Below are 22,802 nucleotides of genomic sequence, written 5' to 3'. Positions count from 1 at the left end.
TTCCTTACCTACGGAAAGATTTACCAGACAATCAACTTCAAGGAGAACATGTAATTAGACGTCTAATGGGCCCATTTATGAATTAAGGAAGAAATGTCATGACACATAAATAGAATTAGGAAAGAAGGCTACCAGCAGTACTGGAACAATAAACCGAGCAAGAAAGGACATTTCTCCGTAAAAAAACCGAAAAGATGGAATTGTACAAATCAAAAATTTTCATACACGAAGACTTGAGCTAACCAGGGAAAGCAGGCGTACCAGAGAAAAATGATCACAAATATTCTAGCGCTGAGTTCTCTATACTCAAAGAATATTGAAATAGGCATAGATAAAAAGAAGAAACCTGAAGTTATTACCTACTACAACCACACAAAATGCGGAGTAGACGTTGTATAGCAGATGGCCATATAGTGTTCAACCAAATCAGCTTCAAGAAGATGGCGTTGCAGACTTTTTTTTTAATATCTTAGATATGGTAGGAATAAATGCGTGGATTCTATATAAGGAAGTTACTGGTTGTCAAATATCTATGCAAACTTTCCTACTTCAGCTAGCACAAGAATTGCGACAAGATCATATGAGTAAGGGCAGGACAACATCAACGGATAAAAATCAGAGATACATTACCTCAATAAAATAATAAACGTAGGCAGTGACAAAAGCTACAGTATCTCGGACATGTGATGCGGAGCGAGAAGTATGGCATCCTGCGACTCATAATGCAAGGAAAGGTAGATGGCAGAAGAAGCATCGGAAGAAAACGAATTTCATGGCGTGGAACCTGGGAGAATAGTTTGGACGGAGTTCAAAACAACTATTTAGAGTTACTGACCGAAAAATTAAAATAGCTATGATGATAGCCAACAAAAAGCGAAAACAACTGGCGATAGAAAATTCTAGTACCCGTCATCTTGACCGCTCCGGTGCTTCTAGGTATGTAACAATGTTGGTGCTTCTAGTGTTAAAGGAGTAAGGAAGTTCATATATCTAGGCTCACACATCAACCAAAGTAACACAATTATTGCAAAAATTAACTAGCATAGTATGGATAACCAATAATAGCATAGTATGGATTAAACAAACTTTTAACTTAAAAAATAGTAACAAAAAGAAGAACAGTTTACGCTGTTTTGAACGTAGAATCCTCAGACATATTTATAATGGCATGCAGGAAAACATATTATGGCGTAGATGTTATAATTGTGAGCTTTACCGTCTTTATATGATCCTAGTACTCGCAGGTTCATCAAAATAAACAGGCTGCGGTTGCTAGGCTGTTTAGAGAGAATGAACATGATGGAGCGTCAAAACACATTTATAATCAAAGACCAGATGGAATGAGGAAAAGAGGCAAGCCCAGAGCACAACTAGTTAGAAGACGATTTACCAGTGTTAAGAGTGCGAAATTGGAAAACCAAGGCGAAATACAGAAATAAATATAAGATTATTAAAACAATACCAAAAATTAAAAAAAAAATTTAAAAATAAAACACACGCAAACATATTAAAAAATGAAACAAATAAAATGATTTCTAAACAATAAGTTTTGGCAAAATTTTTGACAATATACGTATTTTCTGAAAAAAAAAATATAAATATATTTTTTCTACGGCCGTGCTTAAACAGCCACTTTCTAACACGCATTTCGTTTCTGAAAGTTGCACTTTCCCGCACGGCGTACGTGAAATAAATTTTCCCTCACGACGTGCGGGAAAGTAGAATACCTTCTAATATGGCATAATATACCATAATACATCCAATAAACTAATATTTAGATATTAGTTACTAATTTATCTCAAATGTTTTTTTTTTGGGTTGCATGTTTTAATGAAATTAACGCAATAATTCGATGAAATAAAATTATTTTGACATAATATTTAAAAGTCAAATCAGTAGACAATTACAATGGTTTTAAATCGTCGTCATGGAAACCAATATCGTCGTCGTGGTAACCCATTGTATTGAAAGTTTGATTTTGACAACCTTGTCAAAGAGTTAATTTGTGTATTTTCACTCGTAAATAAAAATTGATATGACTCTATTTTTTGTGGCTTTTTTCCAAATGTACGTCCATAGAACAAATATTATTCCTAACTCATGCGGAAAGTGTCTTCCCCACACTCGACTGCTTGCTCGAACTCCGCTAGTCGTTCGGGTCAAAGGCAGTCTCGTGCGTGAAAGTATCACTTTCCGCACTAGTTAGGAAAATAACTATATAATCATAATATATATAATCATGGATAAAAAAAATAAAAAAATAAAAACTTGCGTCAGGGATCGACGTATGAATAATGTGGGAAGATACTTGCAAGTAAATGTTTTAAACCTTTTTTTGACAGTTGTTTATTTTCTTAGTTTAATCAAATTAGTTTGATTTTTCTGCTTCTTCTTCTTCTTCTTCTTCTTCTTCTTCTTCTTGTAATAGGACTATGTCCTGTTTCTTCTGTTACAGTCTTTGCTGCGATCCGGAGCTCCAACTCTCGTACCATCGTTTTTTGGGTCTTCCTATGGGTCGCTTGGTGTTGGGCTTCTGTGTTTTCGCCCAATGCGCCATACGTTCAGGGTCCATCCGATCTACGTGGTCTCTCCACATGCGTCGTCGCGCTCTTGTCCATCTCACTACGTCTTGAACGCCTAGCACTCTCAATGTGTCTTCGTTTCGTATTCTATCTCTGAGTGTGATACCTCTTATGGATCTTAGGGTTTTCATCTCTGTTGTTCTCATTATTTGTTTGGTCTTTGTTGTCTCGGCCCTTGTCTCAGCTGCGTATGTCAGTACGGGTATAACACATGTCTTATAAATGCGGACTTTGCTTTCGGTGCTCATATATTTATTCCGCCAGATTATATCCCTCAGGAAACCAGATATTCTCGCTGCTTTCGTTGCCTGCTGTTTTGATTCTTGCCACAGATGCCTGTCGCCAGATATTTCCACACCTAAGTATCTGCAATCCATTACCTGTTCGATTATATGGTCGTCCACTACTAATTTACATCTAATTGGGTTCCTGGATATTACCATCGATTGGGGTTTCTCTTTGGATAGTGTCAGGTTATACTTTTCGGCGGTTATTTTCAATTTTTGTAGTAGGCGTTGTAAGTCATCTTCGTTTTCGGCTATTAAGATTGCATCATCTGCGTAGGAAAGTATTCTCATGGTTCGGTTACCCATTTTGTATCCCTGATTCATTATGTTAACACTACCTATAACTTCATCCATTATTAAATTAAATAGGCATGGACTGAGGCTGTCCCCTTGTCTAATGCCTGCATTGATTTTGATTTCTTCCGTGAGCCCGTGTGTGGTTTTAATTCGTGTTTTGTTGGATCTATTGAGCTCTTTGATTATGTTTCTATACCTCTGACCTACGTTTTTCTTTTCAAGGATAGTGAGCACGTCCTTTAATCGTACTCTGTCGAATGCTTGTTTCAGATCTACAAAGCATGTGAACATGGGCTTGTCGAATTCTATCGATTTCTCAACTAATTGTCGCATTATGAAAATAGCGTCTATTGTAGATCTGTTTGGGCGAAAACCCTGTTGTTCTTCCGATACACCGGCTTTCTTATATATTTTTTGGGATAGAATTTTTGTCAATAGTTTTGATGTAGAATTGAGTAGTGTAATTCCTCGGTAGTTAGTAGGATCTGTCTTTACGCCTTTCTTGTAGATTGGTATTATTATACTCTCTTTCCATTCCTCTGGTACTGTCATGTTGATTACAATTTTTTGGAATAATGTTGTTATCTCTTCTATTATTTTTGTACCTCCGTATTTAATTAATTCATTTGGTATATTATCCGGACCTGGTGATTTTCTATTTTTTGATCTTTTGATTGCTTCGTTTACTTCTTCTTGGGTGATGTTGTCATTCTCTGTTTCTTCTTGGTGAATGTTTTGTAGGTCATTTCTTTGTACTTCATTATTATCGTCGTTATCGTCTTTGTATAGATTCTCGAAATGAGTTACCCATTCTTCTGGTTTTATTGCGTTAATTTGTAATTCTTCGGTAACCGGCTTCTTCCTGTTCCTCAACATGTTCCATACCTTCCTTTGACCTCCTCGTAAATCATGTTCCATGTCATTTGAGAATTTTTCCCAATATATTTGTTTTAGATCTTTGATTCTGTTAGTTGTTCTGTTTATTTCTGATTTATATCTTTGATACTCTTCTGGGGTCCTATTCTTAATATATCTTACGTATGCATCTTTCTTCTCTTTTGCTAAATCTTTGACTTCCTGTGTGAACCATGGTTTTTGGTTTCTGCCGCTGTTTAAGTCAATTGTTCTTTCTCCAATGGCTTCTTTTGCACTACTAGTTAAATAAAATTAACATGAAGTAAAACTCCCTAGTGTAGTTGGTATATTTAATAAAAATTATAAAAATTTTTAAAAATCCAAACGGATTACGTTCAAAACGTTTTCGGACTTATCAGTCCATCATCAGTGAACCTAAAAGTAAGTAATCTCACTTAGTAAAATTGAAAAGGGTGAAATTTTGAATGTTAAAAATTGAAAAGTGTGGTTACGATTACTTACTCTCTGTCCTTGCTAAATAGCCGCAATGCCAAACACTGGTCAAGATGTATGTTCTAACTACATGGTGAAATCTGATCTACAATTTGGCTTACATTGGATGCCAACGGATTAGTACTAGGAACATGATGCTCCACTCCATTAATTAAGAGATTTTTTATAATTAGGTCTACATTGAACTACGTTTAGTCTGTCAATGATTTAGAAGGAAGTTGAAATACTTCAAATGTCAGTAACATTGACATCCAGGAAAGGGAATTTTTAAGGTACTAACCAAGGTCAAGATCCAATGTGGTTACGGAAATTTAAGTTTAAGACTGTGTTGGAATTTTAATTTTTAATATTAGAATTTAAAATTTACTATTTTTTATAAAAATATTACAACCATTACCATAAATTTGACTATAAAATTAAATTTGATCGAACTTATTGTCATAATATGGTAATGAAAACAAAATGTAAGATAGAATTATTGGTTAATGAAAGTTAATAATTTTTTTTGGCCTAAAATAGCCTTGTGGGTGAAAGTTAAAACGTTGAAGTGATACAACAGTTGTTTAGTGTGTATAGAAATATAAATTTGTTAACTGTAATGTTGGTTGTATAAGTCTAGTAAGATATTGATTCTGTATGAAATTAACTAATTAAAAAAATTTGGTGAGAATTGAGGTAACTGATATAAGATTGTTAAGTGAAAAATATAAATAATTGACGGGATGTGAAAATGTGTTAGTTATAGTCAAAAATATAGGAAGTATTATAACATTATGCATATAAAAGAAAATGGAATTATTTGATTGTTAAATTAAAACTAAGTTGATAAAATGTGTAAATGAACAAAAGATTCAAAAGAAGTGCGTCAACCGGATGCACAAGACACAAACTGTATTTGGAAAATAATTAAAAGTTAAAAATAGTAAAATAAGAATAAAGTTGTAAAGTTAGAGATTAGAGTGGCTAGAAAGATAGATGCAACATATTAAAATTTTTGAATTTTTAAGAAAAAATGTTTTTTAAAAAATGAAAAATAAAAAGAAAAAGAAAGAGAAAAATAAAATAAAAAGGAAAAAGGACCTGTATGAAAAAGGAAGAATTAAATGAATAGCGTAGTAAAACATTTTGGAAAAGATCAACGAACGAAGTAAAGACCCAAGCGGCGAATAGACAAATAGATAAGGTCAATGATTTATGAAGGGAAAAGTAGGGTGAGAAAATGGCAAAGGGTGAATTAGTTGTGTTGGTGTTACTGGGGGTTGTGGAGTAAATGATTAGTATGAAAGGAGATTTTGGAAATAGAAGGAAGTGAAGTATGAAAAAGAATGAAAAAGAAGGTTAAGTTAAAGGTTTTATGGGTGAGGTCAGGAAAGTTGCTAAGAGTGAAGGATAAATTGAAAAAACAAGGAATTTAGGAAAAAAGTTGACGGTGAATGGGAGTAAAATTGCGATTAAGGGAGGTTTGTCTATTCACACAATTGGGACTGGACCTCAAGTCTCGGATAATCTCCAAATCCTCATACAAGTCCAATCGGAGTGTGTTTTTCTGCTGTATATTGTGCACCAACTGGACACCCTCAGGAATCTTAAGTTCATGTCTATTGACTTTGAGGTGATGTGACAAAGAGGAAGTAGTATCTCTCTTACTATGTTCTAGGGATCTGGTGGCAAGAGATCTACAAGTTCTACCGATGTAGGTAGCATCACAATCTGAGCAAGAGAGTTTATATACACCACTACGGTTCATGTAGTTGATTGGATCCTTAGTATTGGTCAAACTCTTGTTAAGGGTGTTATTAACTTTAAAAGAAATTTTTATATTATCACAGGAGTTGGTAATAATGTATTTAACTCTTTCAGATAGATTAGGGTTATGGAAAGGCAATGAAGCATAAATCGGAGTTGTTGTAGATGAAGTAGAAGAAAAAGCTGACTGTTGAAGTAATCTGAGCTCTCTTTTATGTTGGAGTTTATTGATGATATCAGGGTCATAACCATTGTTTATAGCAATCTGTTTAATGATGTTTAATTCTTTGTTAAATTCTGTTGATGAAAGAGGAATAGAATTTAATATGTGGATAAAACTACGGAATGAAGAAAGTTTGTGGGAAAGAGGATGATTAGATGATGAATGAATTACCTGATCTGTTTGAGTGGGTTTACGGTAGATTTATACTACTAGTTATATGATTTTTTATTTTTTCCCATGCTTCGTTTATACTGTCTGTGATTTCAATAGGGCTAAGATTGATCTTTTCCTCAAGTCTTTTTTGGTAGAGATCCTTAGTACTTTCGTCTTGTAGGGATTCTATGTTGAACTTGGTGATGTAGTTAGGTGGTTTCTTTCTCTCTATTATGTACTCGTGACGGTATTTACATAGTAGTACTTACTAGTTTGATTTTTGTGGAATTAAAATATTAAAATACAATAAAACATAGGCAGGTACATCAAAATAAACAGGCTGCGGTGGCTAGGCTATTTAGAGAGAATGAACGAGATTGATCGTCAAAACACATTTATAACCAAAGACAAGATGGAATGAGGAAAATAGGCAAGCCCAGAGCACGATCAGTTAGAAGACGAGTTACCAGTGTTAAGAGTGCGAAATTGGAAAACCAAAGCGAAGGATAAGAAGGAATGGAAGCTGATTCTTGAACAGGCCAAGGTCCTCCAGGGGTTGTAGAGCCAGTGATGATGATGTTGACTATGCCAATGATACATCTGTCCATATCTGTCCTTTAACGAGGCTTCCTTCTCCATCTTTTCTTCGCCTTTTTAAGGATATTGATTTGACCCACGATTAGTTTACCGTGAGATATAGTTAGATAGGCCATTTTTAAATTCTATTTAATAGGGAACTTGCATAAAATTTTAAATTCGAGAAAATGCTATAGATCACAACAGAACATATTTTAAAACATATTATATCAAAGAAAAAAAGTTTTTTTGTCTTTCGTTTGGCCTTTAAAGACGATTAAAAATTCAAATTAGAGCAGCTAGCCCAAAACGCACCCTCAATGGTCGTGACGTCATATAATTGGACCGCGTTATGTAATAACGGATTAACCGCCAAAAGTCCAAAATCGAGATAATAGTGCCATCTTGCAGCTAGGGTGCAAATCTATGTATAAAAATATGTTTTTTGTAAAAAAATTAAAAAAAAAGCTGTTTTTAAATGCCTGTATTAAGCGACATTTTTTATTTTATTAAAAAAAATCTCACACTAGGATTTGTAATATCGAACTTAACGCCAATAATGGTACATAATCCATTGTCATAAACAAAAATCCGCATCTTTGTAAGTGTAATAACGAATCAAGCTCCACGAATAGTCGGTTAATTCTTTATTACAAAACATAACATATTTACTAACGTTTAAGATATCGAATTAAAAGACATCCTTTGTCAGGTAACATCAGATTAAGCGCCAAATATGTCTCTTAATCCGGTATTCGGATCTTAACTCATGCATATCTTAAAAAATCATTAACGAATTAAGCGACATTTGATCGAATAACTTTTAAAATATGAATTATTTTTAAAAAAATTTAAACACCTGGAAAAGTGTATTTACATTTGCATTAATATATTAAATATGAAACATTTCAGTACTATATTTTAGAAATAGTACCAAAAACAAATTTAAAATCTTTAAACCGATTTATCTCATAACTACATTTTGGCGCTTAATCCGCTATTACATAATGCGGTCCAATTGTAGTATTGTATGTCCTCGCCATTAATTTATTAGGTTTGGCATTCGTTTTGACACTAACAGTGAGTTTTATAAATATTTTGATAGATTTTCCAATCTCAACAAACTAGTATATATTATTACAATGACATACGATAAATGTCATTAAAATATAAATATAACAATAAACATACACAAAAACAAAATATAATTAGGTGACGTCACGAGTCGTTTGAACTATTTTAAATACACAGAAGATTTTAAATTTGTACTTCTAAATTATTATGAGTTTTTGAAAAATAAAATTTTGGAAATCTCATTTTTAAACAAAAACATCATTATGTAACATAAAAAATGTGCAAGTTACCTATTGCAGATTTACATTCTGTAAAGAAAGGACACTGCAAAGACCCTACCAACTACCGTACCATCATATTTCTGACCACAACTCTTAAACTTAAGCCAGATAAATTGCTAAGAAAGCACTAGAATATAATAATACACAGTCTCAAATTTTTAATTTTCTTTTCATCATATTTTAATACTAATTATCCTTTCTTTTCTTAGACGAATAGAGAGTAGATACGTGACCGCTGTCCTTTCACTTTCTTCTATATTCGTCGTCTCCGTGTTTATAAATTGTTACAGCCGGATATTCAGGATGCAACCAGAAAGAAATTTTTTTGGCGAAAAGTCTTAGATTTAAAATATTTTTAATTATTTTGTTTCAATTATTTTTAATTTTTTATCAGAGTAATTTTTGTAGCACAAAATAGACATATGTAGAGTCTCCGAGACAAAGAAAAAGGGTAAAGGTAACACAGTATATAGAAATCATATATTCTTCTACTGCGGAGTAGACAAGAACATCGGAGCACAAGCAGGTGTTGGCATATTAGTAAACAGGAAATTTGAAAATAACATCGAAGAGGTTAATTACACCAACCAGCATATAATGGATATTTCAATGAAGTTAGCTAATGAAAAAATCCATATTGTTAGCATTTATGCACCAGATGTAAACAAACCAAAGAACGAGAGAGACGAATTTTTCGAAAAACTTCAAGAGACCCTAGATAGATTGCCACAAACAGAAAAAATATTCTTGTTGGGAGATTTCAACTCAAGAATAGGAAATACACCCATCCAAGGAATAATGCACAAGTTCAACGAAGCACCAACAAATGATAACGGAGATTCACTAATAGAGATATGTGCACACAACAAGTTGCGTATCAACAATACATACTTTGACCACAAAGAACAACATAAATATACATTCACTAACACAAGGGGCCACAGATCGATGATTGACTATGTGATAACCAACAGAAAAGTTCACCCACGGGAAGTACTTGACGTACGCACAATGACGTCTGCGAATGTGGGAACGCAACACGGAATGGTTATATGTAAGTACCGTCACGCGTACATAATAGAGAGAAAGAAACCACCTAAGTACATCAGCAAGTTCAACATAGAATCCCTACAAGACGAAAGTACGAAGGATCTCTACCAAAAAAGACTTGAGGAAAAGATCAATCTTAGCCCTATTGAAATCACAGACAATATAAACGAAGCATGGGCAAAAATAAAAACTCATATAACTAGTAGTGCAAAAGAAGTCATTGGAAAAAGAACAATTGACTTAAACAGCGGCAGAAACCAAAAACCATGGTTCACACAGGAAGTCAAAGATTTAGCAAAAGAGAAGAAAATTGCATATGTAAGATATATTACCAATACGACCCCAGAAGAGTATCAAAGATATAAATCAGAAAGAAATAGAACAACTAACAGAATCAAAGATCTAAAACAAATATATTGGGAAAATTTTTTAAATGACATGGAACATGATTTACGAGGAGGTCAAAGGAAAGTATGGAACATGTTGAGGGATAGGAAGAAGCCGGTTACCGAAGAATTACAAATTAACGCAATAAAACCAGAAGAATGGGTAACTCATTTCGAGAATCTATACAAAGACGATAACGACGATAATAATGAAGTACAAAGAAATGACCTACAAAACATTCAGCAAGAAGAAACAGAGAATGACAACATCACCCAAGAAGAAGTAAACGAAGCAATCAACAGATCAAAAAATAGAAAATCACCAGGTCCGGATAATATACCAAATGAATTAATTAAATACGGAGGTTCAAAAATAATAGCAGAGATAACAACATTATTCCAAAAAATTGTAAACAATATGACAGTACCAGAGGAATGGAGAAAGAGTATAACAATACCCATCTACAAGAAAGGCGTAAAGACAGATCCTACGAACTACTGAGGAATTACACTACTCAATTCTACATCAAAACTATTGACAAAAATTCTATCCCAAAAAATATATAAGAAAGCCGGTGTATCGGAAGAACAACAGGGTTTTCGCCCAAACAGATCTACAATAGACGCTATTTTCATAATTCGACAATTAGTTGAGAAATCAATAGAATTCGACAAGCCCATGTTCACATGCTTTGTCGATCTGAAACAAGCATTCGACAGAGTACGATTAAAGGACGTGCTCACTATTCTTGAAAAGAAAAACATAGGTCAGAGGTATAGAAACATAATCAAAGAGCTCAATAGATCCAACAAAACACGAATTAAAACCACACACGGGCTCACGGAAGAAATCAAAATCAATGCAGGCATTAGAAAACGGGACAGCCTCAGTCCATGTCTATTTAATTTAATAATGGATGAAGTTATAGGTAGTGTTAACATAATGAATCAGGGATACAAAATGGGTAACCGAACCATGAGGATACTTTGCTACGCAGATGATGCAATCTTAATAGCCAAAAACGAAGATGACTTACAACGCCTACTAAAAAATTCAAAATAACCGCCGAAAAGTATAACCTGACACTTACCAAAGAGAAAACCCAATCGATGGTAATATCCAGGAACCCAATTAGATGTAAATTAGTAGTGGACGATCATATAATCGAACAGGTAATGGATTGCAGATACTTAGGTGTGGAAATATCTAGCGACAGGCATCTGTTGCAAGAATCAAAGCAGCAGGCAACGAAAGCAGCGAGAATATCTGGTTTCCTGAGGGATATAATCTGGCGGAATAAATATATGAGCACCGAAAGCAAAGTCCGCATTTATAAGACATGTGTTAGACCCGTACTGACATACGCAGCTGAGACAAGGACCGAGACAACAAAGACCAAACAAATAATGTGAACAACAGAGATGAAAACCCTAAGATCCATAAGAGGTATCACACTCAGAGATAGAATACGAAACGAAGACACATTGAGAGAGCTAGGCGTTCAAGACGTAGTGAGATGGACAAGAGCGCGACGACGCATGTGGAGAGACCACGTAGATCGGATGGACCCTGAACGTATGGCGCATTGGGCGAAAACACAGAAGCCCAACACCAAGCGATCCATAGGAAAACCCAAAAAACGATGGTACGAGAGTTGGAGCTCTGGATCGCAGCAAAGACTTTAACAGAAGAAACAGGACATACTCGTATTACAAGAAGAAGAAGAAGAAGAAGAAGAAGAAGAAGAAGAAGAAGAAGAAGAAGAGTAATTTTTGTATCTGAGGCCTTTTCGTCTTCCTCGTTTTATTGGTTATCCTATTCCCAACGAAGACAAATCCAAAGACACAAAAATTATAATACATATATATATATAGTAAACACGGGTCTACCCCAAAATCTTGACAGCCAAAATCCCGACAGCCACAATCCTGACGGCCAAAATCCCGACGCTCCAGGATCCCGACAGGCCAAAATACAGGCGAGAATCCCGACAGGTTTGATAAGTTTCTTTTTAACATATAATTACATTTATTTCTTGTTTTTTGTTTACGGCCATTTGTTTTTTATTTTTTGTTACTAAACAAAAGTATTTTGTACTAAAAGTATTAAACAAAAGTCGGAATTTTTACTTATGCGAGGATTGTTGCATGTCGGGATTTTGGCCTGTCGGGATTCTGGCGTGTCGGGATTCTGGCGTGTCGGTGTTTTGGTCGTCGGGATTTTGGCTGTCGGGATTTTTGCTGTCGGGATTTTGGGCGGCACCGAGTAAACACACCAATATATTTTTTCACACTTTATTTGCATTGATACATACGTAACTTGAAAGCTTTAGCAACTAACTTCAAACTGTCGGTACTTCATACTGTTGCTTTTATAAAAATTAACTCTCAACATTTTTCCCAATTGCGCCTAAAGAAGTATAACTTTAATTTTGGTCTTTTTGCAAAATACGACATTGTGATACTCTTCCAATATAAGCATACTAAGTAGTTTATCATGAATGGTTTTTTTGCTTACATACCAAGAGGCGATAAATATCATTCTAAAGCCGGACTCAACGACCCATGTACTTGGCGAATAATCGTTACTTGTTTATACTTGCCATGCCGTGTAAGTGGTTGACTAGTACAATTATTGTACCTACTAATACTATGCAAGATACCTACTTATACAAGAATAAAATCAATAAAAAGACAACATTGCGCTAAATTCACTAGCGACATGGACTACGACCTATATGGTGCCCAAAAGAAAGTATGGAAAATGCTTCGGAACAGGAAAAAACCAGTTAACGAGTTCGTGCAGACCAAGTGAGTACCTATAGAGACATGGCAACAGCACTTTAAAGAGCTATATGATGCTGAAGAAACGCTGAATATAAATGAATACGAAACATATACAGCGTGTCTACTTGAGTTGGAAACATATGGGAAACTTTTTTATTATTAATTTTACGAAAAAAAGTTATTCTTTATAAAAAGTTCTGCATGCCCCAAAATCTAAGATTCAATTATCAGATATCAAATTTTCTCAATATTATACCAGGTATGACAAAAAATATGAATTTCGGCTAAGGGTAAAGTACCTTTATTTCTCTCAATATCGAAAATTCTTATTATGAAAAGTTGTTTGGAAATAAAAACCAAGCTCAAATATGTAATTACATGCTTCTAATTGGAAGAAAATATTTTCCAAATTTTTCTCAAATTTATTGATACTAACTTCGTTTTTATTCATTACACATATGATAACTCTTTTATTATTACTTTTACGAAAAAAAGGTATTCTTTATAAAAATCTCTGTATGTCCTAAGACCGAAGATTCAACCAACAGATATGACATTTTATTAATTTTATACGAGTTATGTCAAAAAATATGAATTTCACTCAAGCGTAAAGTACCTTTATTTTTCACAATATTGAAAACGGTTATTAAAAAAGTTGTTTAGAATTAAAAACTATGTGTCAATATGCAATCACATCCTTCTAATTGAAATACTGTGAAATATAAAGGTGCTATAATATTGAGCAAATTTCATATTTTTTGACACACCTCGTATAAAATTAATAAAAGTTGATATATCATGGTTGTGTCTTAGATTTTAGACCATGCAAAGTTTTTTATGAAGAATAACTTTTTTTCGTAAAATGAATAATAAACGAGTTATGATATTTGTAATAATTAAAAACGATGTTGGGTATCCATAAATTTGAGAAAAATATTTTTTTTTCAATAAGAAGCATGTAATTGCCTATTTCATCTTAGTTTTTAATTCCAAACAACTTTTTATCATAAGAATTTTCGATATTGAGAGAAATAAAGGTACTTTACCCTTAGCCGAAATTCATATTTTTTGACATACCTCGTATTATATTGAGAAAATTTGACATCTGATAATTGAATCTTAGGTTTTGGGGCATGCAGAACTTTTTATAAAGAATAACTTTTTTTCGTAAAATTAATAATAAAAAAGTTTCCCATATGTTTCCAACTCAAGTAGACACGCTGTATAAGTGCTACAATCAATTAAGAAGACGTAGAAGCAAAGATCAAGAAGCTAAGAAACAGAAAATCACCTGGAACGGATGGTATACCCAATGAACTTTTAAAATATGGAGGCCCTGAACTTGCAAGTAAACTGTCGCAACTCTTTAAAAAAATCTTAAACGAAACAGAAACACCAGAGGAATGGCATAAGAGCATCACAATCCCCATATTTAAAAAAGGGCAAAAAACTTGCCCACAAAACTACAGAGAAATAACCCTCTTAAATACAACTATGAAACTTTTCACGGATATCATTAAGGACAAACTGGAAAGACAAATCACTAATGCTGAAGAACAACAAGGTTTTACAAAGGGGCGATCTATCACAGACGCAGTATTTATAATAAAACAAATAAAAGAAAAAGCTATAGAGTTTGGCATGCCAGCGTATATTTGCTTCATTGATCTGATGAAGGCGTTTGACAGAGTTCGCATGGGAGAAATTTTAAATGTATTAATAGAAAATAAAACACCGACCAGCATAACAAAGATAGCCCATAACCTAAATAACAACAACGTAACCAAAGTTAGAGCAGAAGACCAGTTCACTGAAAATATTCCAACACCGGGAGGGATTAGACAAGGAGACAATTTAAGCCCCTTCTTGTTTAACCTACTCATGGGCAAAATTATAAACAAAGTAACATCTCTTAATCTCGGATATAGAATGGGCAACAAAAGAATTGGTATGGTGTGTTAAGCAGATGACGCAGCAATTATTGCTGAATCAGAAGATGAACTTCAGAGACAGCTCTTTCAGTTCTTTCAAGTAAGCTGCCTGAACATTTCTACCAACAAAACTAAATGTATGACAATAGCAAAAGATCCGCTCAGATGTAAGTTAGTGGTTGGGAACAACCCCATAGAAGAGGTGATGCAGTTCAGATATCTGGTTATAGATATATCAAGCACTCACGACCCAGTAAAGGCCCTGAGGAGTCAGATCAACAAAGTATCTGCATTGTCAGGGTGTCTGCGGGAGATAGTCTGGTCAAATCCGTATATGCGCACAGATAGTAAAATTAGAATCTACAAGACTTGCATACGACCGATCATGACATATGGCATAGAAGTGCGCGAAGATATCAACAAAATGAAACAGATGCTAAGAGTTGTCGAAATGAAAACCCTAAGAACAATAGTTGGGAAAACAAGAAGAGAAAGAGTAAGAAATACAGACATTAGAGAGCAATGCAAAATTCAAGATATTGTAAGATGGGGAAGGCAGCGCAAGAGGATGCGGTACAACCATGTAAGACGAATGGATAAGAATAGACTCCCAAAAATTGCCCTAGAAAACAACCCGCCGGGTTCAAGACCCCCGGAAGACCACCTAAAAGATGGAGGTACAGTTGGCAATCTACCTCCCAGGAAATTAACCAGAGGCAGCTTCAGAATTAAACAGATAAAAAGATCAAGAAGTAAAAGAAGAAGAAGATGAAGACTAATTAACAAATACTATTATTAATAACAATAATTAAGCATACATTGTCAAATAGTTGTAGTAGTAACCCACTCATACGACACGGCTAGTATACATAAGTATCGATTATTCGCCTAAGTACACGAGTCGTTTGAGTCCGGCTTAAGAATTGTAGGTTTAAATCCAGAGTTGCACTCCGTAAGTCCAGATTTGCTTAATAATACAATTATACATACATACATTAAAAGTTTATTAACTAGTTTCAGTTTTGATTTAGGAAATTTGATGAAGAAGTTTAAGATTAGTTTGAGCTTTCTTGTTCGTTATGCGGCTGCTTCATATCAGCTTATGATATAATATTAATGATTTCTGTTTGAGGTGGCAAGGGAGTATTATTGAAACTAGCTCCTAGACGGTTAGTGTATTTTTATTAAAAAATATTGTGTGAACTGTTTTCGGCTGATTCGGCAATATCTCCGCCATTTTCAACTTTTCGACAAAAAGTATAACAACCAAAATTGTTGAAAATATAATTTTCTATCAGTTCTATTTTCACAATTTTTTCGTGTCATCGATATTTTCCGAGTTATAGCGGAAAATAATGAAAGTTATATATAAATAGAGCATAATTATTGAATTATCTCGTTTATTGTTAGTTTCACGACAAAAATGTTCCTTTACAAAAATAGAGAGAATTGAATTTTACACAATTTTAGTTTCTTTAATTTTTTTGCTAAAGTTACTATTTAAGGTAGTATGTATGCGGTAATGAAGCGAGCGTAAGACCTGATTGATTTTGCAGCAATTGTTTTTGTTCAATATCTACGCCATTTTCAACTTAAATTGTTCCAAATATTATTTCCTACAATTTCTTTTTAACAATTTTTCTCATGCGGTTGATATTTTCCGAGTTAAGTGGCAAAATAGTAAAAAGTGGTGGGGGGAGCATAATTACTGAATTGAATCTTTTTTCCGAGCTGCCCCAAATTTTATAATTCTTTCCTTTAGGGGAGCTCAATAGTAATGTAAATTTAAAATCTCGACTGAATTCCGCGGTTGCATTAGCCGCCATATTGATTTTAAAGAGAACCGTTGTTGCTACATATCTCCGCCATTTGCAACTTTTCGACAAAAACGGTAGGAACTAAAATTGTTGGAAACGCAATTTCCTACAATTTCTTTTCCACAATTTTTTTATGCGATCAATATTCACCGAGTTAAGGAGGAAAATATTGGAAGCGGAGGGGAAGCATAATTATTGAATTGTCTCATTTATTATTAACTTTACGACATAATTGTACATAAACAAAAATAAAGAGAATTATATTTTATACAAATTTTGAAACTTCCAATGACACACCAACCAAACTAAGGACATAAAAGACATAAATAATAACTTATATGCGTTAATTCACTTAATTTTATTAACTAGCTGGTATTATTGGTTGAATTTGTCTGTCGATAATTAAGTTTCATGTCAGCTAACATATTTTAATATTTTAACATTTTTTTTAAAATTTTGGACCCCGTTGGGGGTAATTTTCTCATTCCCCCCTCTTAGACCCGCCACTGGTTCTCTCGAAAAATTGTAGTAAATCGTAATTGCAACAATTTCAGTCCTTACACTTTTTGTCGAAAAGTTGAAAATGGGGAAGATATTGAACAAAAACAATTGCTTTAAAATCAATCGGGTCTTACGCTCGCGCTTTTACCGCATACGTACTACCTTAAATATTGATTTTATCAAAATATGATCGAAATCAAAATTGTACAAAATTGAATTCTCTTCATTTTTGTATAGGTTAAAATTTGTTGTAAATGTAATGATAAACGAGATAATTCAATAAATCAATAATTATGCTTTAACTGTCATTGTTTTTCACCATAACTCGAAAAATATGGACCGCACGAAAAAAATTATAATAAACGAAATTATAGAAAATCGCATTTTAAACAATTTCATTTTGTACATTTTTTGTTGAAAAGTTGAAAATGGCGAAGATATTGAGCAAAAACGGTTCTCGTTTCAAATCAAGATGGCGGCTAACGCAACGGTCAAATTCAGTCGAGATTTTAAATTTATACTACTATTAACCCCCCTAAAGATCAGAAAAGTAAAATTTGGGGCAGCTCCTAATGCAAGGTTAAATGGTATCCCGACTGGGCTATATAATATTAATGATTTCTGTTTGAGGTGGCAAGGGAGTATTATTGAAACTAACTCCAAGACGGTTAGCGTATTTATTAAAAAATATTGTGTGAATTGTTTTCGGCTGATTAACCCTTTCACTGCACATGGCACGGATCCGTATCAGACTGAGTGTTCAGACATATACATTCAAACTTCCATTACCAGTAGAAAATGAGCACCTGGGCATGTATAAAAAAGAATGTGTGTGTACTTTGTACGCACGTAAGAAGATATTCTTCTATTATATAATAGGTAATTTAAAAGAAGTAAATATACTTAACAGGTTATTTGTATTTTATTTAAAAATTAAACTAACTTTCTTATCTACCACTTTCAAAAAATTTTTATTAAAACAACCAAAAATAAAAAAAGTACGAATCGCCTAGGATTCGAACCCACGTCATTCCAATCACGGAGCTAACGCCCTTCCAACTACACCAGCGAGGTCCTTCTAATTGACATGTAAGTTTCGGATATAAATACACAACACATAAAATGTTATGCCTATATAATATGTTATTATTTAACTACAGAGTTAAACTTAAGTCTTTATTTTTAGTGCAGATATTTATCAAAGGGCCTAGCCGGGTAAGATGATGACCCCCAACTCGATTCCTATTCCGTACAGGTCACCGTTTAGCACATATAGAGAAATTCACTTTCTGAAATTTTTAGCCCCCTGGGTGGTCACGTGACACACCTAGAGCCTAATTAGGCTTTTTATGTTTTTATTTTTTATCTCAGCCGCATCGGAAGCTAGCGAAACGCTTTAAATAAAAAAGTTGTAGGTTTCAAAAAGTTCTGTCCGAATTTTTTTTTTTAATTTTTAGAATTTTTAGAACGATTTTAAAATTTTAAATAAGTATAAAAAGATAACTAAGACATTCGTTCTCACAAAAATATATATAACGTGTATTTTTGCATAATATTTCACCCTGAATTTTTTCAGAATTTTAAAATTGGTGAAATTTTACTTTTAAAAATAAAAAGAATGCGTGTTTACTTTGTACGCACGTAAGAAGTTATACTTCTATTATATGATTTCAAAGAAAAACATAATATACAGTAAACAGTTTATTTATAATTTATTAAATATTAAACTAATTTTAATACTTACTACTTTCCAAAAATTTTTATTAAAACAATACCAACAATTAAAAAAATAAAAAAAGAAAAGAAAATAATAATCGTTTTCGTTTTGATTCAATTCGAGTCTCTTGCCATCCTCTGACACCGTGTTTCGGGGTTTACCCTTTTCAAAGAGGCTTTGCAAGGAGACTGAATTGAACCATAACGAACCGAAGAAGAACTGCAGATATTAAAATATTTGAAGCGGAGTGTGGTTAGACTGTCCTCTATCGGGGAATGACGAAATGAGTGAAAATAATTTCGACCACGAGTCAGTATTCCGCTGCAAATATTTTAATATCTGCAGTTCTTTTCGTTTTTAAATAGTCCAGTCGGGTTAGACGAATAACAGGCCTAACCTTGGATTAGGAGGTGCCCCAAATTATATATTTTTAATTTTTAGGGAGGGTCAATAGTAGTGTAAATTTAAAATCTCCAGTGAATTTCGCCATTGCCTTAGCCGCCATCTTGATTTTAAACGAGAACAGTTTTTGCTCAATATCTCCGCCATTTTCAACTTTTCGACAAAAAGTATAACAACCAAAATTGTTGAAAATATAATTTTCTATCAGTTCTATTTTTACAATTTTTTCGTGCCATCGATATTTTCCGAGTTATAGCGGAAAATAATGACAGTTATAAAATATATAAATAGAGCATAATTATTGAATTATCTCGTTTATTGTTAGTTTCACGACAAAAATATTCCTTTACAAAAATAGAGAGAATTTAATTTTACACAATTTTAGTTTCTTAAATTTTTTGCTAAAGTTAATATTTAAGGTAGTATGTATGCGATAATGGAGCGAGCGTAAGACCTGATTGATTTTGTAGCAATTGTTTTTGTTCAATATCTACGCCATTTTCAACTTAAAGTGTTCCAAATATTATTTCCTACAATTTCTTTTTAACAATTTTTTTCATGCGGCTGATATTTTCCGAGTGAAGTGGGAAAATAGTAAAAAGTGGTGGGGGGAGCATAATTACTGAATTGAATCTTTTTTCCGAGCTGCCCCAAATTTTATAATTCTATCCTTTAGGGGAGATCAATGGTAGTGTAAATTTAAAATCTGGACTGAATTCCGCGATTGCATTAGCCGCCATATTGATTTTAAAGGAGAACGGTTGTTGCTTAATATCTCCGCCATTTTCAACTTTTTGACAAAAACGGTAGGAACTAAAATTATTGGAAGCGCAATTTCCTACAATTTCTTTTCCAAAATTTTTTTATGTGATCAATATTCTCCGAGTTAAGGAGGAAAATGGTGGAAGCTGGGGGGAAGCATAATTATTGAATTGTCTCATTTATTATTAACTTTATGACATAATTGGACATAAACAAAAATAAAGAGAATTATATTTTATACAATTTTTGAAACTTCCAATGAAACACCAACTAAAGTAAGTACATAAAAGACATAAATAATAACTTATATGCATTAAGTTCACTTAATTTCATTAACAAGCGGGTTTTATTGGTTGAATTTGTCTGTCGATAATTAAGTTTCATGTCAGCTAACATATTTTAATATTTCAACAATTTTTTTTTAATTTGGACCCCGCTGGGAGAATTTTCCCATTCCCCCTCTCTTGTAATTGTAGCAGAAAAAGAAAAATTATAAAATTAAATAATAACACAAATAATTGTAGAAAAATTGTAGTAAATCGTAATTGCAACAATTTCAGTCCTTACACTTTTTGTCGAAAAGTTGAAAATGGGGAAGATATTGAACAAAAATAATAAATCTTTAAAATCAATCGGGTCTTACGCTCGCGTTTTTACCGCATACGTACTATCTTAAATATTGATTTTATCAAAAAAATGAAAAAGACCAAAATTGTAGAAAATTTAGTTCTCTTTATTTTTGCATAGGTTAAAATTAGTTGTAGAGTAATAATAAACGAGATAATTCAATAAATCAATAATTATGCTTTAACTCTCACTGTTTTTCCCCATAACTCGGAAAATATGGACCGCACGAAAAAAATTGTAATAAACGAAATTATAGAAAATCGCATTTTCAACAATTTCAGTTTCCATATTTTTTGACGAAAAGTTGAAAATGGTGGAGATATTGAGCAAAGACGGTTCTCGTTTAAAATCAAGATGGCGGCTAACGCAAGGGTCAAATTCAGTCGAGATTTTAAATTTGTACTATTATTGACCCCCCCTGAAAATCAGAAAAGTAAAATTTGGGGCAGCTCCTAATGCAAGGTCAAATGGTATCCCGACTGGGCTAAAAGTAATCTAAGACGCATTATTGGAGTGTTCTCCTAGCGGCGCCGCTTGGTACTATTGTACCTGGTTGACAGAATACTGACTCGTGGTCAAAATTATTTTCACTCATAAAAAAATAAAAGAATAAAACACACGCAAACATATTACATATTGAAACAAAGAAATGATTTCTGAACAATAACTTTTGGCAAAAATTTTGACTATACAGAGTGAGTTTTATGTATGGAAACACTCAATTATTTCGAAACGGCTTGCACGATGTTTATAAATTTTGGCAGGTAGGGGTTTCCTAATACGGCAGATATTATAGGGCTAACTAAATTGTTGTCAGATCTTCCGTTTTTCTGGAAATCTAACGAACTTTCTTATTTCAAATGGAATATGGTATTTCAGATGGTATATTTTTTGCGTTCTGAAGTCCTTAAGAAATACTGATTATTTTTCATGCCATATTCCCTATACGTAAATGCCATAATTTCAGAGTTATTGCTACATTTATTAATATAAACAAATTATAAAAACTAATTTTTTTGGCTTGGGTAGACATTATTTTACGTTCTTTGAATCATTGGGACAAAAAAATTCTTGTGTAATTTTTCTCTAAAGTTAATCGTTTTCGAGTAATAAACAATTTAAAACTGAAAAAAAAACGAATAATGACGATTTTCAAGGTACAAAAACACAAGTAAAAAATACAACTTTTAAAATTATGAAGTAGGTACCTAAATTCAAGCTGAACTCTTCCTCTAATAGCTTGCCATAAGATTTTTCGGCTCGTTATTCTAAAACATTGCTTTTTAATTGTTAATTAAGTGCATATGAGAGGACTGGCATTAACAACTAAAAAACATTGTTTTAAAATGAAACAAGCTCAAACTACTTATTGGTAGCTGATAAAATAAGGATTGAACTTGAATTTGGGTACTTCTCAGTTTCAAAAATAATATTTTTTATTTGTGTTTTTGAACCTTGAATATCGTCATTATTCGATTTTTTTTCAGTTTTAAATTATTTATAACTCGGAAACGATTAATTTTAGAGAAAAATTACATGAAAACTTTTTTGTTCACAATGATCCAAGCAACCTAAAAAAAATTTAACAGGGCCAAAAAAGTTGATTGTTATAATTTGTTTAATTTTTTTTTAAATAAATGTAGCAATAACTTCGAAATTATGGCATTTAGGTGTAGAGAATATAACATAAAAAATAATCAGTATTTCTTAAGAACTTCAAAACGCAAAACATATACAGGGTATTCTGTTTGAAATAAGAAAGTTCAGTAGATTTCCAGAAAAACGGAAAATCTGACAACAATGTAATTAGCACTATAATATCGGCCGCATTAGAAAACCCTTATCCACCAAAACCTAAAAAAATAGTGCAAGCCCTTTCGGAGATAATTGAGTGTTTTCATACATAAAACTCACTCCGTATACGTATTTTCTAAAAAAAATATAATAAAATTTATTATCATAAACTGTATAAACAAAAATAAAAAAAAATAAAAACTTGCATCGTTTATCGAACCTGCGTCTATTAGGTTGTTAGATTTTGAAATCCCCGCACGCAGAATTTAGCTACTGAGACGCTTGAATAATGTAGGAAGATACACCGAAGTGAAAGTTTTCAACTTTTTTTGGCAGTTCTTTATTCTCTTAGTTTAATCAAATTTGTTAGATTTTTGTGGAATTAGAATATTAAAATACAACAAAACATAGACTAAAAAAACAATGTATAAAATGAAGATT

Source organism: Diabrotica virgifera, chromosome 4, assembly GCF_917563875.1.
Source record: "Diabrotica virgifera virgifera chromosome 4, PGI_DIABVI_V3a".
In the NCBI taxonomy this organism is placed as follows: domain Eukaryota; kingdom Metazoa; phylum Arthropoda; class Insecta; order Coleoptera; family Chrysomelidae; genus Diabrotica; species Diabrotica virgifera.
The sequence above is the reverse complement of the archived record's forward strand: the minus strand, read 5'-3'. Positions refer to the sequence as shown.